The sequence below is a fragment of the Hemibagrus wyckioides genome, linkage group LG09 (assembly GCF_019097595.1).
Source record: "Hemibagrus wyckioides isolate EC202008001 linkage group LG09, SWU_Hwy_1.0, whole genome shotgun sequence".
In the NCBI taxonomy this organism is placed as follows: domain Eukaryota; kingdom Metazoa; phylum Chordata; class Actinopteri; order Siluriformes; family Bagridae; genus Hemibagrus; species Hemibagrus wyckioides.
The window spans coordinates 1,723,117-1,747,704 of record NC_080718.1 but is presented as its reverse complement, the minus strand read 5'-3'; the positions used below and the strand labels follow the sequence as shown (position 1 = coordinate 1,747,704).

Here is a 24,588-nt window from a genome sequence, read left to right as displayed (position 1 = left end):
TGAAAATAATCAGAATGAGAATGTAATAGGTTAAAAAACATTTATTAAAATACAGTCTATAAGCACTATACAACTACAAGTTTATTTACAAACAATTCTATATATCTATTTATTATATATAGGCTATTTATGGGAATAAGGGGAGTGGATAAGGAATAGAGGAGTAGATTAATAAGAGATGATTATAAAGGGATGAGGGCTCTGAGGTAACACTGTGAGGGCTCTTACGTCCTAGGGTTAAGCCCTTCTTCAGTCCTGGGGTTCACTGTAGGAAAGAAAAAAGTTTTTAAAATATGAAGTTAATCAAAAAATAGAAATAAAATTACTTTACAGTTACGTGTGGAGAGTCTGAGCAATGTAGGAAAAAGAAATGAGAAAAGAAATGAATATGAAATGAAACAGGAAGAAAGAGGTAAAGACACAAAGACATTGCTCAGAGCTTCTCCAAAATGTTCATCATCTGCTGGACATGCTGCTTGAGGAGATGGAACTACGGTGGCTAAGGCTGCTGGGTCGCTGTAGAGCTCCAGAGGCTGGGAGAACAGAACTTCAGCAAGCTCTGTAAGGTGATCCTATAGACAAATTACACACACATATTCAACATAGTGTCAATGAGTTTAAGATACAATCCTGAGAATTTGTGCATCATGGCATCAGAAGATATTCGAACACTTACAATAAGCACTAATAAACTTTAGGAAAGAAAGACAAGAATCAGCTAATAAAAAACGGCCAGGAAGTTGTAGTGGTGGACCTGCAAAGAGAAAAAAGGTACAAAAATAAATTAGCTTTACATATTGAAGTCCTGTTTTCTATATTAGCAAAATCTTTTATATTTAAACATCATCTGTAATGACACACAGGCATTTATTAGTGTACATCGGACCCAGAAAGCTCTGCTTTAATCAATTCCTGATTGGAAGGCGTCCTCAGGAACTGAATCAGGGTCTCGTAGGCCAACTGCATCCTGTTAAAACAAGCAAGAAAATCTCTGTAACCCACTTATAGCTGAGTAACTGAAAGTATTTTCATCACAAAAATCAAACAGACTTTCATCATTCTGAAGTCACCTGGTTGTTAGCTGCTGCCAGACGCATGACGATCTTCTTTCCAACCATGAACAAGAAGTTCTGGTAGTGGATGCTGGCAAGCAGAGTCTGAATATAAGATAGCACACATTATACGTTAAAGCAGAGTGGACTTTACCTGTGCAATACCTGTGCTGCCTCGCGGACAGCAGGCACCTTCAGGCCGATGTCAGTCAGCTAAGAAACAAGAGATATAAATGCTTAGTGTATGTTAAACATACAATACACCATTACACCACTGAACAGTGAAGAGGATCGTACCAAATAAAGGACACCTCCATCTCCTCTGGGTTAAGGCGCTCCTCACTCTCCTGCAAGCCAAATCATTAAAACACACAGTAAATTTTACAGCCTTCCATTCAGGGGAATAGCAGCATATGTAGATACACATCAGATCTGAATCTCTGAATTACCTCAGAGTCGTCCTGATCCCACTCCCAAGTGGAGGTGTACATTTGTCCATCTGCAGCCACATACAGGTAAGTACAGGTTACCGTTGTAATGGTTTGCTGTTGAATAAAAATAAATAAATAGTGACAATGCAGACAAATAAAAGTACAACTGACAAAATTCCAAAAGTTACTAACTACAAAATACACTTCATGACAGTGCAATAAATTTACCACGTAATAATGTGGCACGATGAAAGACGTCTCCACTCGGTTACAGGAGATGAATTCAGTAACCCTCCCAGATTCAGCCTGAAGAGAACAAATTAAGTTTTATTAATTTAATTAACTTTATTAACAAATTAATTAATTAACAAATTAGTCACTGCAATCAACAAAAGTTTTGTGATGCCTCAATGAATAATCCCTTACCTGTATGCCAGAGAAACAGTCTTCTAAGGTGGTTTGATAAAGGAAAACAGCATGCCTGTTTCCTGTGCCCAAAAATAAACATCTGAGGAAACACAGTGACTACCAGCCAGTGGCTCTAACATCACATGTCATGAAGTCACTGGAGAGGCTGGTCCTGAAGCACCTGAACAGCAGTTGAATTATCTCTGGACCCCCTGCAGTTCCCTTATCAGCCCCATAATGAAGTAGAGCACACTACCATCTTCCTGCTGAACAGAGTTATCACCCACCTTGAAGAGGCAGGTAACACTGTGAGAGTCATGTTTTTTGACTTCTCCAGTGCTTTCAACACTATAGGACCTGCACCGTTCAGTGATAAGATACTGGACATGTGAGTGAATGCTCCTCTGGTGACATGGATTATCAACTACATCACAGGTTGACCACAATATGTGAGGCTGCAGAACACTATCTCAGACATCATAGTGAACAGCACAGCGGTCCCAAGGGGACAGTCCTGTCTGTCTTTCTGTTCACACTCTACACATCAGACTTCAGACACTGTTCACAGTTCTACCATCTGCAGAAGTTCTCTGATGTCTCTGCCATTGTAGGCTGTATTGGGAGAGGTCAGGAGGCTGATTACATGACTATAGTGAACAGCTTTGTGGAGTGGTGCAGACGAAATCACCAGGAACTCAATGTCTCAAAAATGAAAGAGCGAGTGGTGGATTTAAGGAAGCAGAGGACTCCCCCAAGCCCAATCAGTATCATAGGTGGACATTGTGGACAACTATAAGTATCTGGGTGTCCACATAGACAACAAGCTGGAATGGACTAAAAACACTGATGCACTGTAGAAGAAAGGTCAGAGACACCTGTACGTCCTCAGGAGACTCAGGTCCTTTAATGTCTGCAGAACCATGCTGCAGATGTTCTAACACTCGGTAGTAGCCAGCGTCATCTTATATTATGTGCAATATGTTCAAGTTCCCTAGCACCTTTATTTGTAACCTATTTAGTCAATCAATAATATCGCTTATAATTTCAAGTCACCTTGTCTTGATATTATCTTTTTCTTTAGCTGTATAGCTATATATTTGCTGCTGTAGCTCTGCAAATTTCCTCGCTGTGGGTTGAATAAAGAATGATCTTATCTTATCCTATCTTATTTGTTCAAACCCAGTTTTCCACGATGGGATCCAGCTCCTCTGTGAAACTGAAGGAGATAAATGACTGAAATTGTATGAATGAATAGAATTATAATGAATTATACTTGTTATAACTTTATTACAAAATACAGTGGTAAAAAGAAAGTATAGACAATAAATTGTGGATAATTAAGAGATAAGGACGTCCTGGGAGTTTGAGAGAATCCCAGTGTGCTGTCCTGAAAGGTTTGCTTTATAACAGAAAACATTTACAAAAATTGCCCCAGATTACTTGATGTCATTTCATCGATTCTCCAGCAGATGGCGCAAAGGGATTGTTGGATTTGTTTTACAATTTCTCTGACAGTTAGTGACATGCATTTATGAGTACTGTGTTCATATTTACAAAGCTCTTCACACAGTTAGAGCAACAACGGTCTATAAGGAACGATCTAAGTAAGTATATATTCATATAATAGTGTAAGTAAATAAGTGTAATAAAGTGTATGTATCAACAATAACAACAATACAATAATAGTAATTACTTTATTATTATTATAATTAATAACGATAACACACATATAATAATAATAATAATAATAATCATCATCATCATCATCATCATCATCATCATCTGCGTGACCCCAATCCGCATCTCAGGTTTTCCCACGTTGGATCTCGAGCCGCGTGAATCTGTGCATGTTTAGACGTCACGTGCGCATGCGCTTCTTTGAATAGTTTGTGTTTAAACTGTCTCCATGGTGATAACGCGTCACATCGAGCAGTTTAAAATCATAACTCGGCATTTGCTCCTTGGATACAGACAAACATCTGCTCTACAAAAACTCATCTCTTCATCTGAACAGCGCACAACTGAACATCGGAACAACTACATCAACACCACGAACAGCGACTCCCGACGAAGGACTTCATCAACACCACGAACAGCGACTCCCGACGAAGGACTTCTGACTCTGCGATGGATTTCCGCGTAATGCTGCAAGACCTGAAGAGCTTGACCCTGGGTGAGATCGCCTGTGCTGCGGGTCTGGTCACTCTCTCCTCCGGTGTGAGTTACTTCATTTCCCGCAGCCTCCGGGGAAAAAGATCTCCTCAAGGTAGGAAGAGCTTTATCCTACCACGTGACTTTAATGTCTCACTGATTTTACAATAAATCCAGTTGAAGTTACAGTTACAGTCTAATGTTATGTAGCTCACAAGCGACCTCATCTGTTGCCGCGAATTAGCCTCATGCTAGTTATCGTGCTAGCGAACTTGGCTACTGGTTTAAATCACACAATAAAATCATTAAGCTTGGTTTAAGAATTTATTTTATTTCCACAATGAAATATTTCCCCCATCAGAAGGTCACTTAACAACCCTGAGTACTGGTTTTACACTAAATCATGATTAGACTAGTGATTATCCAGTTAGCGCCCTAAAGGACTTGATTACAGATGTATGTTAGCTAGCTAGCGCATTTCGCTAATCATTTCATGTACACAATATCATATTGAGTATAAAGCTTGCTGAAGTCGGGTGAAGGTGTAAATAATTATACAGTATAATATTTAGATAGATTTTGGATGATGGACAGGGACAGGAGGTTTTTGAGACTTTAATCAGTCACATGTACAGTGAATTTACACAAGCTGAATACTAATGCTGATATTTGTCTGTTTATTCACGAGTGAACTAGCTAACAAACTCACAATATTATTAACTTTTCTGCATTAAAAAGAAAGTTTTTTACTTCTCCCTTTCTCTCTGTTGTTCAGACATGTGTTCATTTAAGATTAGTACATAAAATGTGTTTTTAAATAGAAAAATCCTCATTTCCGGGTGTGGAAAACACAGGTTTAACTACACTGTTAGTAAGCCTGGATAATTAACTTGGTAGCATCATTAAGATAAATAATTTATTCATTAGAGCAAAAATAAAAATGAGTGGATGGTTAAAAAAGTATTTTAAATTAATGCTTGGCTATAAATTATAGCATATATTTAATGGTTAGCTAGTGCACTTGAAAACATGTCTACCCATTTTGAAATCTCATCACAATACAACTCATAAACTTGACTATTGGTTTATATGTACGATAGAAAATGTTAGTTTTAATTGAAGTTATAATTATGAATCACATACATATAAAACTAATTTATTACAGCTCCTGTGAAAACCCCAAGAAAAACACCAAGGGCTCCTTCTGTCATGGTTGTTGAGCCGATCTCTCTGCTGCATCCCACCATACGCCGCCATGTACCTACAGCTGCTGTTCTGGTAACCAAACCTTTCATTTACTTACTAAAAGCAATCTCTGAATTTTCCAAGCAGCAGAATGTTCAGTGTGTTAGTATGAAACTGCTATGATAAAAAGCCCTTATGATCTTCATGCTTTATTCTTCACAGTTTCTCAGGACTGGTGAGCTGTACAGCGTCTGCCGAAGTGTTCCCTCCCACATTGCAGACTCCTCCCTCTCACATGTAATCACAGTATTCATTACTCTGATGAAGAGATTTGATATTAATGATTTTTAGAAGAGCATTTTAATAAAATATATCTTGAGTTTCATCTTCCCGTTATTTGCAGGAATTCTCTTATTTTGCCCACACTGAGGATGGTTTCACTGGCATTCAGGTAAGGGATTATTTATTGTGGCATTGCAAAATTGTGTTAATTGCAGTGACTAATTGTGTTTGTGTGTGTTAAGGATGTTGAGAGAAATCTTCAGCTGCTGCCTTATGCACATGATCCATCCAATACCTTTCTGGTAAACAAACCTTTACTCAAGCTGTTTTTACTGTAAGGAAAGTGACAGAATGTTTGATGTGTTATTATGAAACACAAACACACACATCACACACAAACACACACATCACACACAAACACACACACATCACACACAAACACACACATCACACACATCACACAAACATACACATCACACACAAACACACACACATCACACACACACATCACACACACACACCACACACAAACACACACACATCACACATAAACATACACATCTCCTTCTTTACAAGTTCTCATTTTGTTTTTCTTTTTTTGTATTTCTAGTCAGTGAACACTATTCTATCCTTCATCAGGAGGATAAGGGGCCCTGAAACTCAGCTCTGCTGGGTTTTATACAGATTTTTAACCAACGACTTAACACCTGAGCTGGTAAGAGTCTTATCAGTGCATTAAAAAGAATGCTAGAATTGTAGTTTGACAACACAATCTATTTTATTGCATTTTCTTTTCTCATATTTTAAGCCTGGCATTAACAGAGCTTGTCTTCTTTCTTTCCTAAAGTTAATGGGAGGATACTTGGACCACCTGCTGGAGTTCATCAACATGTGGGATGCAGATGAGGAGGAGCCTGAAGCAGAGAACTACTTCACAGAGCTTATTGTAAGTGTTGAATATCTTCTGATGCCACGATACACAAATTCTCACCATTGTATCTGTAAGACAGTGACATAATACTGGATTTGTGTGTGTGTGTGTGTGTGTAATTTGTTGATAGGGTCAGCTTACAGGCCTTATTGATGTATTCTACGCTCAGCCACAGTTACGGATCTCCTCCAGCAGCACATAGAGAAGATGATGAAGACTTTGGAGAGACTCTGAGCAATGTCTTTCCCTTACCCCCACACCTCCCCATTTCCCACCATAAACACACACAAACAATTTTTTTCACTAGTTAATTCCCTTTTAATACTTTTTTACATTTCATATTTTGTCCCTACATTGCTCAAGCTCTCCACAGGTAAGTATAAATTTATTTTGTAATTAAATTCTAACATTTTCAAATATTTTATATTGTTACTAACATTATTAACTCTCCTATTTTCATCCTCCTATTAAGCCCCCCATCACCCCCTCCTCCCTCATCCCTCTATGTAGATCTTCATCTGTAAATAGTTCAAAATCTGTAAATAGTTCAAAATCTGTAAATAGTTGCATCTTTTATTATAGTGTTTATTTAGTAATCTTTAATAAAATATTTGAATTTCATCTATTACAGCCTCCTTCTGATCATTTCTATGCATCAAAATCATTTCTATGCATCTTTTCAGCACAGACACATGAAATTCATTTCTCACTAAAATACAAATCCTTTTTAAAGAGTGTCAGAAACTTTTAATCATTCACTACAATGTGAAATGAAAATGACAATAAAATACAGATAGCCTTCAAAAATCCTTCAAGACCCAACCTGTCAGGATTAAAGTCTGAAATTCTAATTATAAAGGATCAAAAATCTGAGATGACACCATCTTACACATTTTAGTGGATTTGTTTACATGGAATAGTATTGACAAATGCACAAGTTACTTCATTATAGTTGAACATCCTTAAATGAAGCCGTAACTTTATTATTAATAAAGAAGAAATATTTTTAAATCAGCAATTTTTTAAGGTATTTTCCTTAAACAATGCTTTATGTAAAAACACTTAGATTAGACGATAAGATGAGATGTACCTTTATCTGTACCAGAATTATTTCCTTCTTTTTTGTGTTATGCTACTAGGTATGAAATAAATGAAAACATTATTAGTAAGGCTTATAGAAACTTATGAACTGGTTCATTTGTGTTAATTCAGTTTTTTATTGTATCTTGTGCACTATATGTAAACTTTATGTAAAAGCAGAGCTAAATAAAAAAAATAAAATGCAATTTTTATGATCCCTCTTGTTTGTTTGTTTGTTTACATTTTCCATATTCTGCTAGTATCTAAACTTATGATGTCAACTGCATTAGTGTTGGCAATTTTATATCCCTATGTGTGTGTGTGGGGGGGGGTAAAAATGTAATGAATTAGTATGAAGTTCTTTATTAGTAAAAAGTATAGAAGGTTGTTTCTTGCCTTTACTTCTCCTGCTGTTGACCACGCCCCCTTTTACTTACATTTACATGGCATGTGATGCCTAATGTGATGTCACATTAATTGTGTTATAATTTATCACACAGTTTCACTGGTTAGACTTTCACTTCTTTATTTCTTATTTCTTCTTTATTTCTTTTATTTTAATAAACAATTGTAAGTCTCTGTGTTTTAAACTCCAGCTGTTTTTAAATAGTCTACAGGGGTACAGATCATTCAGTAAAACCTTTGTTAAATTGCCTGCATATGTTACAAAGGCATACACACCATTTGATTTTTGACTCCTTATGCATCAAAAGCGTCAACATATTTAAATGTACAGAAAAAGTTACAGAATTCAATTTTTGCCACACTGCAGTTTTGAAAACAGAAAACAATGTGATTCTACTTTCAGTATCTAATCAGTTCCTCCAGGATTTTGTGATTCTGAGATCACAGAAATGAAAACAAGATCAAGCAAATTCAATTCAGTTCAATTTATTTGTATAGCGCTTTTAACAATTCTCTCAAAGCAGCTTTACAGAAGTATAGAAACAGAAATAATGTTGAAATGAAAAAAGTTTAAAGTTAATCTAGAGTTTATCTAGAGATGTCCAGAATAACTCTAATCAGTTAAATATTATCACAAATAGATCTACTGGTTCTGCAGTATATCTGGTCTATATGTATAATTCTTCTTTCACCATTCTTCTTTTCAAATCCAAAAAAATACTTATTCAGGCCATCCATGTGTTACACTCTGAAAGCGTGAACCCTGTGCCTTAAAACCCATCAAATCATCCAAATTTCTATCTTTCTATCTTTAAGAATTTTACATTTTTCATCTCCTGAGATGAGGAGAAAATGAGAACTTATTTGATTTGGTTACTTTTTTACGTTGTGTCTTACTTTAGAAGTTTTTGAGAAATGTCGGAAAGACCATCTGCTATTGATAGCCGACTTCTTTAATATTTCGGTTCCATGACCCACTAGCAAGAATGTGGTTAAAGCCGCGTTGTATGAGGTACTAGTGGAGCAGCAGATCTTACCTGAGCGGGAGGTGCTTCCGGGCGTCGCTACTCGGCCACCTCAGGCTCCCAGCGCTGCGGGTGCCGATACGGAGCCTGGAAGTTGGTTGGGTGATGAAGCCTATTTTGAGCTGCTTCAGGCCGGCTCAGTAGATCCCAGGATGCAGTTTGGGGTTGCCAATAAAGCGGCAAGAGTGTAAGATGCAGTTGCTGCGCGATCGGGAGAAGGAGTTGGATGCGGATTGGAAGAACCTCGACCTGGCTGCTCCACAAAGCCAGTGCCTCTTCCACGGAAATTCTGCCCATCAGCAGCAGCATCCTCTGCCCCCACTGGGACTGATGTCTCCATCGCGCCAGCATCACCGCTAGCTCCGCTCCTGACCTTGCCAGTAAACCAGTGTAGTGGGTCGAAAACAAATGTGTAAAGAGAGTGTACGTCTACAAGAAAAGTAGACATCCCACAAAACAGTGAAACAAGGTCACATGATGTTCAGTTTAATTTAGTAATGTTTTCTGTATTTTGCCCTAACTCTGAAAGTGTTTTATTTTGTGTCTCCTCTAGAGGGCGCTTAGCGCTTTTGAGACACTGAACTGCGGAGCTCAGGTCAGAGTTCATTAAACATCTCTAGAACTCGCAGGTGAGCAAAATATGGTTTGTTAATCGCTTGAAACAACATTAAATAAGTCATGATGTTTTGTTATACATTTGAGTGTAGATAAATTTGTTTTGATGAAACGGTTGTTAGATTTTGTAAAGTGGTTGATTAATTTGTGTGATCCGTGAACAAATGTGTCAAGAAACAGTGACAGATAAGCAAGCAGGTACACAAAATGAGTTCATAGGTGTGTTTGAAGAATTTTATATATGGATTATAAGTACACGTGGACGTGGATGTGAGTTAAATGTCTGTTTTGCATCAGAGTTGAAACCAGTTTGAGTTGAGCCAAAATGGCGGCGAGTGTATTGTAGTTGAGCCAAAATGGCGGCGAGTTTATTGTAGTTGAGACAAAATGGCTACGTCCATGTGAAACACAGGGTGAAACGAAATGGCAGACCTGTTTAATGAAAAGGCAAAAATAGCTTTTATGTTTTGTTTATGATTATGTGGACAGTGAATAAGTGGATTAAAAAAGGGAAAAACGTTTGTGATGTGAATTACTATTAATGATATGAATGTATAATGTAATGTATTGTTCATTTACATGTGCCATATTGAATCACAGACAGTCATGGACTATTTGAATACATGGACTTTATTAGAATACATGGCATTCACATCGAGTTTACATGGAGTTTGAGTTTTATTGTTTTAATTTTTGGTATTTTACAAACTGTCAGTTTTCTTGAAACTGAATACCTTCAATTCATGATAACATTATAAAAGAAAAGGGAAAGAATGCAGAGTTCATTAAACATCTCCAGAGTTCGCAGCATATTAATGTGTCTCTCTGATTTTTCTGCAGTATTGACACCACTGTGTATTCTACTTACTCAGTCGGGTGTCTTTGGTCTGAGACGGGTAACACCAGCTTGCTTTCGATGTTAGCCGACATGTTGGTTTAGTGCCTGTATTTAGAGAAGATGAAGCTGATACTTATTTTTCTGTGTTTGAGCGAATAGCCACAATGTTAAACTGGCCTAAAAGTTTGTGGATGCTGTTGTTGCAGTGTAAACTGTCAGGAAAAGCTGAGGAAGCCTGCTCCGCTCTCACTCTTGAACAGAGTCTAGAATATGAAGTTGTTAAGGCTACTGTTCTTCATGTGTATGAGTGCGTGCCTGAAGCTTACAGACAAAGTTTTAGAAACTCCTTTAGAGCAGACAGCCAAATCTATGTAACCTTTCTGTTAAGAAACTGGCAGGGTTGCCTACATTTTTCCAGGAGGTTTTCAAAGCCCTGATTACAAGATTCCCTTGTCTGTTTGCTGATGTCCCATCTCACACAAAGTTAGGTGAGGTGTTCGGGCAGCACCCATGTAGAACAACCCAAGCTAAGTGAACAATTATGAAGGAAGAAACAGAGTAGTTACTTAAATGTGGGTTAGCTGTCCATAGTGAGCCCTTGGTGTTCACCTTGTATTTTAGTGTCCAAGGCTGATGCCTCGCATCGTTTTTGTACCGATTATCGACTCTTTCCCCTTCCTAGAACGGAGGATTGTGTAGATTGTGTTGGCACAGCCAGGTTTACTAGCAAGCTGGACCTGTTAAAAGGTTATCGGCAGGTACCCCTCACTTCATGGGCATCTGAGATTTCTGCCTTTGCTACCCCGGGCAACTTCCTCCAGTATGCAGTCATGGCTTTTGGTCTCCGGAATGCCCCCTCCACATTTCAAAGACTCATGAATTGTGTATTGGGGAGGTCCCGAATTGTGCTGCTCACCTCGATGATGTGGAATCATATTCATGTATATTTGAATTGACGTGATTTTTAGAAGAGCATTTTTGTGTAATATGTGCGCTGATAAAGAAACATCAACTAGTTTGCAAAGTGTTGCTGAGAAGAATCAAGAATTAGAACCAAAAAGACATGACTTTTGTCTGACATCTCTCTGTGCACGCACAAACACACACACACACACAAATACCAAGAGAATGTGCACTCAAATATGCTCTAGAACCGCTCTTGCGATACTTTAATGTCATATTATTAAACAATAAAAAAGGAGACTGACAGAATTATTATTTTTCAGAAAATGTTTATTGCACAAATATTTTGATAATTTTATATCATCTTATAGTTTTATAATTTAATACCTTATGAAGTCAATAATACTAATGTAATATTGTATTTGTTATAAAATACTGAGACAGGAAGCAGTCACATTACAAGAACGAACAACGTGAATCCAAAGACTTGTTATATAAACTAATCTTTTCTGTTTCCGGCTCAGACTGCGTTGCCATACGGGGCTGTCACGTGATGAACAAACTGATTCGAACCGAGGGCGCGGGAGATGAATCATTCTGTTGGGTATACAGGAGACGGCACGGCATAGCTTAGTTTAGGATGTTACGTGACAAAAGAACGAACGAATTCAACCCAAAAAATCCGGAGGTGAGGTGATGAAGTAACAGACTGCATAGCCTCAAGACACAGGTAAGCTATTACTTATAATATGACAGTTCTTTCTTATTCGAAATGTGATCAATATGTGCGTAAGTAGATGTGTTAGGGAATTAACATGGAACATTTTAATTACATTCTGCTGAAGTGAACGAAATGACTCGAAAAAAGATTCGTTCATTTTGCTGAACGAGATTCAAAGAACCGAATCAGTAAAATGATCCGAACTTCCCATCACTAGTGTGTGTGTGTGTGTGTGTGTGTGTGTGTGTGAGAGTGAGAGAGAGAGAGAGAGAGAGAGACAGCTAGAGTGAGTGAAGAGGTTTTTTTTTTTTTAAGTCATATCGTCTTTAAACTGATATTTAAGCAGAGGACACACGCTGGTTCATTTAGACTTCATATTTTAACTGTAACTTTATTTTGTGTTTATTATTCGATAATTTTTTGCAATAGTTTAAGCATGTATAGTTTTTATATATGTAACGGAGGCTTGCGCTAGGTGCCGTGCAGCGAGTTGTATAAAGCATGTTTCAACTTGCTTATAAGTCACCTTGCTTTTACTACCTTTACTCCACTGATCTCAGTAGTATTATAAGCTGCACTTTAGCTTATTTGTTAGCGCGCCCGTGCTTAAGTGTGCTATTACTTTTCATGCTGATAAGTATTGTAGTTTATTTTATATTAATTTTTAAATGCATTTGTTATGGACTTCACTTCCTGCACACGCTAGAAACATGGTTCCAACGTTAAAATGTTGCTCATGTTGTGCTTAAGTGTGCTATTATGTTTCATGCTGAAGTATTATAGTTTATTTTATATGCATTTTTAAATGCATTACGGACTTCAGACCGCTACTCTGTGTGTGTGTGTGTGTGTGTGTGTGTGTGTGTGTGTGTGACGTCAGCTGAAGTGAGGGAAGAGGTTGGACGCATCTTCTTTAAACTGTTCCCAGCGCACACACTAGTTCGTTTAGATTTCATATTTGAACTGTGACTTTAGTTTGTATATTATTTGAGAATGTCTTGCAATAGTTTAAGCATATTTAGCGTGTATATCATATATTGTGTATTTGACGGTGGCTAGTGGTAGTGCATGTAAAGTATTAGTACCACTGATCTCAATGACGTTACAAGTGGCAGTTTAGCTTATTTGGTAGAGCGTCCGCCTCCCATGCTGGAGACCTGGGTTCGAGGAATGTCTTGCAATAGTTTAAGCATGTATAGCTTTTATATTTGTAATGGAGCGTATCATTACGTGCTGTGATGTAAACCTCATTTTAATAAGTTAACTTGCCAGTAATGGCTTTCATCGCTTCTGGTACTTTGTTAGCGCGTTCGCCTCCCATGCTGGAGACCCGCTCGGAGTTGTATTTATATATTATTTCAGAAGCTTTTATATAGCTTTCATATTTGTAACGTTCATCGCTTGTGGCACTTTGTTAACGCGCCCACCTCCCATGCTGGAGACCCGTGTAAAATATTGTAAAATATTAGTACCACTGATGTCAATAACATTACAAGCTGCAGTTTAGCTTATTTGGTAGAGCGCCCGCCTCCCATGCTGGAGACCCGGTCAGAGTGGTATTTATATATTATTTGAGAATGTTTTGCAATAGTTTAAGCAACATATCGCTTAAACGGTAATAGCTAGAAACATGCTTCCAACGCTAAAATGCTGCTTAGGTATGCTATTACTTTTCATGCTGATAAGTATTATAGTTTATTTTAGATGGATTTTTAAATGTATTGTATTTCAAGTGTGTGTGTGTGTGTTTGTGTGTGTGTGACGTCAGCTGGAGTGAGGGAGGAGGGTTTTTTTTAATTATTTGAGCATGTCTTGCAATAGTTTAAGCAACATATTCGCAATCACACTCGCATTTTCTTCTGGAAATGCAACATTCTAATGCAAAATGCTATTGGTTTCATTCAGAAAAACACAAATGCCGAGCTACAGCTAGCACTAGTTAGCCAAATAGCTAATGCAAAATACTATTGGTTTCATTCAGAAAAACACAATTGCCAAGCTATAGCTAGCACTAGCAACGTTTTTGGGCCCCACAGTGTTGGTGTGCTCCAGATGGCAGGACCCTGCCATGTTAGAACACCTGTACAGATGTGTGTATGTGTGTGCGTCTGTGTGTGTACAGATGTATGTGTGTGTGTGTACAGATGTGTGTGTGTGCGTGTGTGTGTGTGTGCATGTGTGTGTGTGTGTGTATGCACATACACAGACAGGTGCACTTTTTTGTGTAGCCAGTCTACGTCTGCCATGTATTTTGGGATGTAGGAACTCCCATGTACAAAGAGTAAGTATCCTGACTTGGATTTTAAGATATGAGCGACTCAGCCCCATGAGGCCTCACTCAGTTTTTGTGCTAAAACATGTTCACACTGGTGTCTTAATGGTTTAATCCCAGCCTACACATCTGAGTGAATGTCACGATTAGCTGATTTCTATGAACAGTTATCACATGAAGTGAAGTTATTAGGTGTTTTTTCTCCTCATGCTGCTTTTTTTTTTGTCAGACTGACAGACTAGCCAAATAGAATCAGAAATCAGAATCAGAAAAAGTTTTATTGCCGGGTACAGCAAAGGGTTAGCAAAGAGCACTTTACAGTACTAGGAATTTGTCTTGGTGTCAGGTGCGAACATTTACACAGGTATGAGATGTCTGTACAAATGTACACAATTTTAGAATAGAGCTAGAATAAGTTAAATAAATACTGTATAAAGTGACATGCAGGAGAAGTAGTGCAATTTAGAATGTAAAAAGTGAAAGTGACTGTCCAAACATTACAGATGTGAAGTATGTACACAATCTCGCTAATGCAAAATGCTATTGGTTTCATTCGGAAAAACACAAATGTCGAGCTATAGCTAGCACTAGCTAGCCAAATTGCTAATGCAAAATGCTACCGGTTTTATTCAGAAAAACACAAATGTCAAGCTATAGCTAGCACTAGCTAGCCAAATAGCTAATGCAAAATGCTATTGGTTTCATTCAGAAAAACACAAATGTCGAGCTATAGCTAGCACTAGCTAGCCAAATTGCTAATGCAAAATACTATTTTTTTCATTCGGAAAAACACAAATGTCGAGCTATAGCTAGCACTAGCTAGCGAAATAGCTAATGCAAAATGCTACCGGTTTCATTCAGAAAAACACAAATGCCGAGCTATAGCTAGCACTAGCTAGCACAATAGCTAGCTAGCGCAATAGCTAATGCAAAATGCTACCGGTTTCATTCAGAAAAAAAAGAATGCCGAGCTATAGCTAGCACTAGCTAGCACAATAGCTCACGCAACATGCTATTGGTTTCATTCAGACAAACGCGAATGCCGAGCTGCAGCTAGCACTAGCTTGCCAAATAGCTACTGCAAAATGCTATCGGTTTCATTCAGAAAAACGCGAATGCCGAGCTACAGCTAGCACTAGCTAGCGAAATAGCTAATGCAAAATGCTATTGGTTTCATTCAGAAAAACATGAATGCAGAGCTATAGCTAGCTCTAGCAACGTTTTGGGCCCCACACTGTTGGTGTGCTCTGGATGGCAGGACCCTGCCATGTGAGAACACCTGTACAGGTGTGTGTGTGTACAGATTTGTGTGTACAGGTGTGTGTGTGTATGCATGTGTGTGTGTTGGTTTCATTCAGAAAAACACGAATGCCGAGCTATAGCTAGCACTAGCAACGTTTTGGGCCCCACACTGTTGGTGTGCTCCAGATGGCAGGACCCTGCCATGTGACAACACCTGTACAGGTGTGTATATGTCTGTGTGTGTGCGTGTGTGCATGTGTGTGTGTCTGTATGTGTGTGTGTATGCATGTGTTTATTGGTTTTATTCAGAAAAACGCGAATGCCGGGCTATAGCTAGCACTAGCTAGCCAAATAGCTTCTGCAAAATGCTATCGGTTTCATTCAGAAAAACTTGATTGCCGAGCTATAGCTAGCACTAGCAACGTTGTTGGGCCCCACACTGTTGGTGTGCTCTGGATGGCAGGATGCCAAATTTTTAAATCCATTTTTTTACGGACTTCACTTCCTGGTTTCTATATGGACATTTAAAAAGAGTGCACACAGTTCGGCTTTTGTCGGAGGTTATCGGTAGCTTCCGTAAACAGGAGGTTTGTTTTTTAAGGTAGTATCGTGTTTAAACTGTTGCTACAGCTTGAATTCTAACTGTACCGCTACATGCTACCTTAAACTTCAGCTATGCTTCACTCCCTGGGCTTCCCGGACATTTCAGCATAGCGCGCACGCTGGTTAGCTTATTTGGTAGACCGCCTGATAATACGATAATAGACATATTTGAACTGTGACTTTGTATGACTTTACAAGTGGCAGTTTAGCTTATTTGGTAGAGCGTCCGCCTCACATGCTGGAGACCTGGGTTCGAGACCTGCTCGGAGTTGTATTTATATATTATTTCAGAAGTTCTCAGAACAGTTTTTATATATATATATATACACACAGTGAAACCTTGACTTACGAGTGACTCAACTTACGAGTTTTCTGAGATACTCGCTCAATTTTTTGCTTTAAGATATGAGCCGAGATCTGAGTTACGAGCGAGCGAGTTTACGCCACCCGCCACTTGGTAGCCCAGCGAGCGGTCAGTTCATGTGGTTATCACTCCAGGTCGTGCGTTGGCGCTGTGTAACGACACTTCCTCACTCATTTTCCAAACATTTTGAAAGGGAGGAAGAAACAAACCTCCTTGGACAGGTTTTTATTGAAACGCCCTGCAAGTGAAAGGGCGTGGCGAAAAAGGCAAAAGTCAGAGATGAAGATGATTAGGTGAAGTGAAAAAAAAAATAAAAAAGTAGCAATAAAGTGTAGCATAGTGTGTAAGTTAAATTTAGCAATTAATTGTAGCATTAAGTGTGTAGCGAGTAAGTTAAATTAAGCGATAGAGCACGAAATGAAAAACGCCACCCTCCTCCTCCAATCTCCTCCACCTCCGCCATCATCTTCGTCTGATCTTCAACGTAAATACACTTAATGAAACCAGTTTATTTTTTTACATTCTCTTTTATTATGTATTATTATTGTTTTATACATTATTTGTTATTTATAAAGTACATTTTTCTTATTGAAAAAACACGTAACAAAAAAAATTGGTGTGAAAAAAAAAATATTGGTTTATTTTATATGGATTTTAAATGTATTTTTCAAGGACTTCAGACCGCTACCGTGTGTGTGTGTGTGTTTGTGTGTGTGTGTTTGTGTGTGTGTGTGTGTGTGTGTGTGTGTGTGTGTGTTTGTGTGTGTGTGTTTGTGTGTGTGTGTTTGTGTGTGTGTGTGACATCAGCTAGAGTGAGGGAAGAGGTGTTTTTTAAGGACACATCATCTTTAAACTGTTCCTACAGCTTGAATTCTTACTCTACAGCCACATAAACTACCTTAAACTTTTTAAACTGTGACTTTAGCTTTTAAATATTATTTGAGCATGTCTTGCAATAGTTTAAGCAACATATTCGCAATCACACTCGCATTTTCTCCTGGAAATGCAACATTGCAACATTGCTTACGCAATCACACTCTTGTTATCGTCACTATTTTTTATTATTATTATTATTATTATTACGGTTCCTGGACTCTTTACTAGTCCTAAACGGTAATAGCTAGAAACATGGTTCCAACGCTAAAATGTTGCCCATGTTATGCTTATGTGTGCTATTACTTTTCATGCTGATAAGTATTGTAGTTTATTTTATATTAATTTGTACATGCATTTTTCACGGACTTCACTTCCTGGTTTCTGTACAGTTCGGTCTTTCTCTGAGATTTTCAGTAGGTGCCGTAAACGAGCATCTGAAGATGTCGTAAACAAGCATGTAAAAGGTTACTAGTCCTAAACGGTAATGGCTAGAAACATGGTTCCAACGCTACAGTGCTGCTTATGTGTGCTATTACTTTGCATGCTGATAAGTATTATAGTTTTTTATATGGATTTGTAAATGTATTATTCCCGGACTTGAGACCGCTGCTGTGTGTGTGTGTTTGTGTGTGTGTGTGTGTGTGAGACGTCAGCTAGCATGAGTGAAGAGGTTTGTTTTTTTAAGTTGTATCCAACGCTAAAATGTTGCTCATTTTGTGCTTAAGTGTGCTATTACTTTTCATGCTGATAAGTATTATAGTTTATTTTATATTAATTTTTAAATGCAATACGTACTTCAGACCGCTACTGTGTGTGTGTGTGTGTGTGTGTGTGAGAGAGAGAGACATCTGCCAGAGTGAGGGAAGATTTTTTTTTTTTTTTTTAAAGGACGCATCGTCTTTAAACTGTTTCTAGCGCACACACTAACTGTGACTTTAGTTTATATTCATTATTTGAGAATGTCTTGCAATAGTTTAAGCATATTTAGCATGTATATATTTAACGTAGGCTATCGGTAGGGTTACATGTTGTGCATGTAAACTATTAGTACCATTGATCTCAATAATGATTCAATCTGCAGTTTAGCTTATTTGGTAGAGTGCCCGCTGGAGACCCGGGTTCGAGACCCGCTCTGAGTTGTATTTATATATTATTTGAGGATTGGCATGTATTTGCAAGTAACATAAAGTAACATATCGCTTAAACGGTAATAGCTAGAAACATGGTTCCAACGCTGAAATGCTGCTTAGGTGTGCTATTACGTTTCATGCTGATAAGTATTATAGTTTATTTTATATGAATTATTAAATGCAATACGTACTTCAGACCGCTACTGTGTGTGGGGGTGTGTGTGTGTGTGTGTGTGTGTGGGTGTGTGTGTGTGTGGGTGTGTGTGTGACGTCAGCTAGAGTGAGGAAGAGGTTGGATGCATCATCTTTAAACTGTTCCCAGCGCACACACTAGTTTAGATTTCATATTTTAACTGTGACTTTAGTTTGTATATATTATTTGAGAATGTATTGCAATAGTTTAAGCATGTATAGCTTTTATATTTGTAACGGAGTGTAGTGCTACGTGCTGTGATGTAAACCTCATCTTAATAAGTTTACTTGCCAGTGAAAGCTTTCATCGCTTGTGGTACATTGTTAGTGCACCCGCCTCCCATGCGCGAGACCCGCTCAGAGTTGTCTTTATATATTATTTCAGAAGTTCTCGCAATAGTTTAAGCAACATATCTCATATATATATATATATATATATATATATTAGTTCCAACGCTAAAATGTTGCTCATGTTGTGCTTAAGTGTGCTATTATTTGGTAATTATGTGGTAGAGCACCCACTTCCCATGCTGGAGACCCGGGTTCGAGACCCGCTCAGAGTTGTATATATATATTATTTCAGAATTTCTTGCAATAGTTTAAGCAACATATCGCTTAAACGGTAATAGCAACAATGTATTTTTCACGGACTTCAGACCGCTACTGTGTGTGTGTGTGTCGTCAGCTAGAGTGAGTGAAGAGGTTTCGGGCTTCGTACGGACATGTAAGCATGGTCAGCCAGCCAATCAAAGCTCCCCCGGGAAATCGGGGAAATCTTTCTCGGCCAATCACATCGGCCCGTTACATCCGTTACATGTTTCTTCCCCAATCCCTGCGCTGAAAAGATGGACAGACAATGATGGCCACGCCCATCCGAGCCAATCGAATCTCTCGCAATTTGATCATTCTCCGCTAATCACGTTCGTTCGCGCCGATGGGCCTGCCCACGGAAACGGATGAATCCGCCAATCAAATCGTGCACGCGCAGTGACGTGTCATTCAAGTTACGTGTTTTCACCTGCAGTGTGTGTTTTCGTATATCGCGTATTTACCTGTTTATTTTAATAACTTTTGGAGTATTATAATCATGTGCTGTGATTAACCTTAATTTTTAGGAGGATTTGGAACATTATACCGCCCCAGGTAAGAGCTGTTTTTTGTTTAAATCCATGCCTCGATGTGTATCATGTATTGATATGCGTTATAAGTATACAAAAAAATTATTCATCATAGTGTACTGGTATTATTCATCATAGTGTACTGGTATTATTCATCATAGTGTACTGGTATTATTCATCATAGTGTATTATTATTATAGTGTGCATTATTATGTACAATTTATAATATAAGAGGGCTGGAAATTGTACGGAATTGCATGTTGTTCGTTTTTATTTATTTAATTATGATATTATTCAATTCAACATGCTGAATTTAACTTTCACAGATTTTCAACTACTAAAGCCTCAAAAATCAAAAGGCCATGGCAGTTTTCCAGCACAGGTGTGTGTCCCTCTGCAGCTGGGGACAGACCTGCTCCTCACCAGAGGGTATGTATAGAAAAGACAAAGCCATACCGTGTAATCTTTAGGTTTTGTGCCAACTGACAGTGTTTTTTTTTTTAATGTTACAGATAAGTAAATGTCCAGTGCAGGCCTGTGGACACATGACTTTTTTCAGATTCTCCCACTCAAGTTATTGAGGAGAATTTGGTATGTAAATATCTCAGTATATTACATCTGAAATATCTCACCTAAACTCTTTACCCACTGCTTAAATTTTACTGCCATATATGTAGACTGTTAATGTATATTTTCTTCATCATGTTTTACGCATACTGGCGCAAACTGGTGCTGTTTCCATCGAGCCCAGCACTTTTATCAAGCATGGTCCCCACACCGAACCCACATTCGGACCCTGGACATGGACCCTGGAGCCTCAGCAACCAGCACTCCCCAGCCCAGCAGCGCTCCACCCTACTTGATGGTCCATCAACCAAGCCGTGTTCCTCCAACAGCATTTCAACCACCTGTGCCACGTCAACCACGTGCATACGTTAGGTGAAGGCCGACACTTGCAGAAAGTGTGGTCGTTCTAGGACATCAGCAACTGGACATAGCCAAGACAAGGCCAGAATTTATTGTCCAGTGACAGAGATGATGACAGAACAACAGTTGCTCAAAAAAATAAAGAAAATATAGATATGTTGCATATAGCACTTGTATTCTTACAAAGTTACATGTATTTTATATTTAAATATTTGATGTTTAAATAGTATTTTTCTGTTTTGTTTGTAGTTTAATATATTGCTATTTTATAATTTGTCACTTGTATTTATTATTAGGGTACATGTATTAAATAATGTATTATTTGAATTGTATTTGCACATTATTCAACTGCTGCTATACGTACTGTATTGTCTCTTTGCACTGTCTTTTGTCTTGCACTGTTTGCACCATGTTGCACACGATGTACTTTATGAAGCTAGGACAGCTTACTTTCCGTCCTTAGCTCTGTGTTTTGTAATTATGTTATGTTGTTTATGTAGCACCAGGGTCCTGGAGAAACATGGTCTCATTTCACTGTGTACTGCATCAGCTATATGTGGTCAAAAGGACAATAAAAGATTCTTGACCTGACTTGAATGTATTCTTTGTTTTATCATTATAAGTTTATTTAGGTGTGTGCTTCAACATATATATTTAATAATATAAATATTGGTAGGTTTTTGTTTTAATTCAAAAAATTACAAAACAGGTGCATATAAATCACACGTGGCACTCTGTCTCTCCTTTGCTTTCTTTCTTTTCTTCTCTCTTCTCTCTTTTCTTCCTTCCCCTCCTTCCCCATTTTTTTCCTTTCTTCCCCACCCGAAGCAGACTATTGAACTTTGGCGCAGCTAGTAGAGCGGTGGACTGTAGGTGCTCACAAAAGAACATCCTTAGGTTGCCGTTTCAAATCCGGCTCGAAGGATGGCGTTTACCAGCCTCCGGGAAGCACACCGTTTGTGTGCTGCCGCTAGCTCTGGCCGGGCGCAAAAAAGAGCTTGCTTCCCTGACCGGGAATCGACCCTGGGCCGCCCCGGCGAGCTCGCCGAATCCTAGCCATTAGACCACCAGGGAGACCCAGACAGGTTTGTGGGCCTCGATTGGCCTCTAGTGGCGATTTATGGCAATTCCGGATGAGTTACACCCGAGGAAACAGCAGTTTAAACAAATTCGCTTTAAGATCAACAGACTGTCTCAAAAGACTTAAAAGAGGTCTCAGCTGCAGGGTCACCAGTTTGCAGTCTGTCCAGAGTCCCCGTGCGTGTACACCTGGTGTTCTCCGGTTTCCTCTCACCACCAAAAGACACGCCAGTAGGTGGATCGGCTGAAACAAATTGCTATTGGGTATGAGCGAGTGCGTGAATGTGTTTGCACAGTGCCCTGTGATGAGCTGGCGAGCCATGCAGGGTGTACTGCTCACCGATCAGGTCTAGACAAGAACAGGTATCTCTGTCCTATGGAAAAGCTTTGACGTGCAGCGATGCACACAAATGTTCACATCTGACCGTTTTGGCCCATCGCTTTTGAGGTGCCTGGTGGACAGAGTGAAACCCTGCGCATTAGGTCCTCTCTGTATTTACTTAGTTTAAGTCAACGCACCGGCGAGGGCGGCCATGCGTAGAAACCTGAGATTTCAAACGGGATTGTAAAGTTTGTCGGTGAAGAAGGGTCCAACACCGACAAGCACGTTTATAGGCCCCAGTAAATCTGGCCTAGCGCCCCTGAAACCGCTGCGCTACGTGTCTCATAACAGACAAAATCGCCAGGGGTCCCGTTTGCCAGGTCGCTGCCAAAAGGCAGCTCTGAGCCCTCCCTTCGATAGCTCAGCTGGTAGAGCGGAGGACTGTAGGTGCTTACAAATGGACATCCTTAGGTCGCTGGTTCAAATCCGGCTCGAAGGACGGCTTTTACCAGCCTCTGGGAAACGCGCCGTTTCAGTGCATCGGCTTCTTGCGGCCGCTAGCTCTGGCCGGGCGCGAAAAGGAGCTCGTTTCCCTGACCGGGAATCGAACCCGGGCCGCGGCGGTGAGAGCGCCGAATCCTAGCCACTAGACCACCAGGGAGACTTGGACAGGCCTGTGGGCCTCGTGCGGCTGGGCGCAGCACCCAGGATTGGCCTCTAGTGCCGATTTACGCCAATTCCGGATGAGTTACACCTGAGGAAACAGCAGTTTAAACAAATTCACTTTAAGATCAACAGAATGTCTGCACAGACTGTCTCAAAAGACTTAAAAGAGGTCCCACCTCTCAGCTGCAGGGTCACAAGTTTGCAGTCTGTCCGGAGTCCCCGTGCGTGTACACCCGGTGTTCTCCGGTTTCGTCTCACCTCCAAAAGACATGCCAGTAGGTGGATCAGCTGAAACAAATTGCTATTAGGTATGAGCGAGTGCGTGAATGTGTTTGCACAGTGATGAGCTGGCGAGCCATACGGGGTGTACTGCTCACCGATCAGGTCTAGACAAGAACAGGTATTTCTGTCCTATGGAAAAGCTTTGACATGCAGCGAAGCACACAAACGTTCACATCTGAAGGTTTTGGCCCATCGCTTTTGAGGCGCCTGGTGGACAGCGTGAAACCCTGTGCATTAGATAGATAGATAGATAGATAGATAGATAGATAGATAGATAGATAGATAGATAGATAGATAGATAGATAGATAGATAGATAGATAGATAGATAGATAGATAGATAGATAGATAGATAGATAGATTCAACTTCATTGTCATTGCAGAGTGCAGGTACATAGCAATGAAATGCTGTTTAGCATCTACCAGAAGTGCAAATAGTAGAAATTCTGCCAATGAACAGGTGCAGATAAATATGTAAATATGTACATCGATAAATAAGGCTATGTCAGAGTGTGCATAGAGAAGTATGTGCAAGTAATATTTACAGTAGATAAAGTGACAGGTGTAATTATAATTGTGCTAAAAATGTGTGCATTATGTAAAATGTATGTACAACAGTAACAGATAATATACATATATTATATAGTATGTATAAATATAGTATATGTAAATGTATATAAATAGATAGACAAATAGATAATACTAGGTGTAATCTATGAAATGGACAATATGTACATTAATTATATTACACACTGAGAAAAAATTATATCATAACAGAATGTACAACAGAATGTTTAACAGTGAAAAATATTATATTAACAGAATGTACAGAGTGGAGCAGAACTGTAAAGTGGTAAGTGTAGAAAGACATGAGGGTCCTAGCGGTGTAATGTAGAGTTCAGTAGATTTATGGCTGTAGGAAAAAAACTGGCCCTAAACCTACTGGTTCTGGTGAGGATGGACCTGTATCTCCTCCTGGATGGAAGGTTGAACAGTTTGTGACTCGGGTGGGAGGAGTCTTTGATTATTTTGTGTGTTCTGCGCAGACATCTACTGTGGTGAAGAGACCCAATGGCAGGTAGTTGGGTGCCGATGATGCGTTGGGCGGTTTTCACAACCCTTTGCAGAGATTTCTTTTCACACATCGTGGAGCTGCCATGCCACACTGTGATGCAGCTCGTCAAGATGCTCTCAATGATGCAGGGGTAAAAGTTGGTCAGGATCTTGGGGGATAGGTGAACTTTCTTCAGTCTCCTTAGGAAGTAAAGACCCTATTGTGCCTTCCGAAACAGAGTTGAGGTGTTCAGATGCCAGGACAGATCCTCAGAGATGTGGACACCCAGGAACTTAAAGCTGGAGACACGCTCTACTTCAGACCCGTTGATGTAAATAGGGGAGTGTCTGCTGCTGTTAGATTTCCGGAAGGTCTGGAGAAAGTGCAGGCCACTCCATTTGAGGTACCCCAGCCTCCAGCAGCTGTTCCCTAATG

At 39.3% G+C, this 24,588-nt stretch overlaps 2 non-coding genes across 2 annotated transcripts; one reads left to right on the top strand and one right to left on the bottom strand.

Annotated features, from left to right (window-relative positions):
• Positions 1-22,563: 22,563 nt before the first annotated feature.
• trnay-gua (transfer RNA tyrosine (anticodon GUA)) lies at positions 22,564-22,652 on the top strand. Its single transcript is given in 2 exon segments — positions 22,564-22,600; positions 22,617-22,652. It is a non-coding gene; the product is annotated as a tRNA-Tyr (tRNA).
• A 90-nt stretch (positions 22,653-22,742) lies between these two features.
• trnae-cuc (transfer RNA glutamic acid (anticodon CUC)) lies at positions 22,743-22,814 on the bottom strand. The gene has a single exon. It is a non-coding gene; the product is annotated as a tRNA-Glu (tRNA).
• Positions 22,815-24,588: the final 1,774 nt, after the last annotated feature.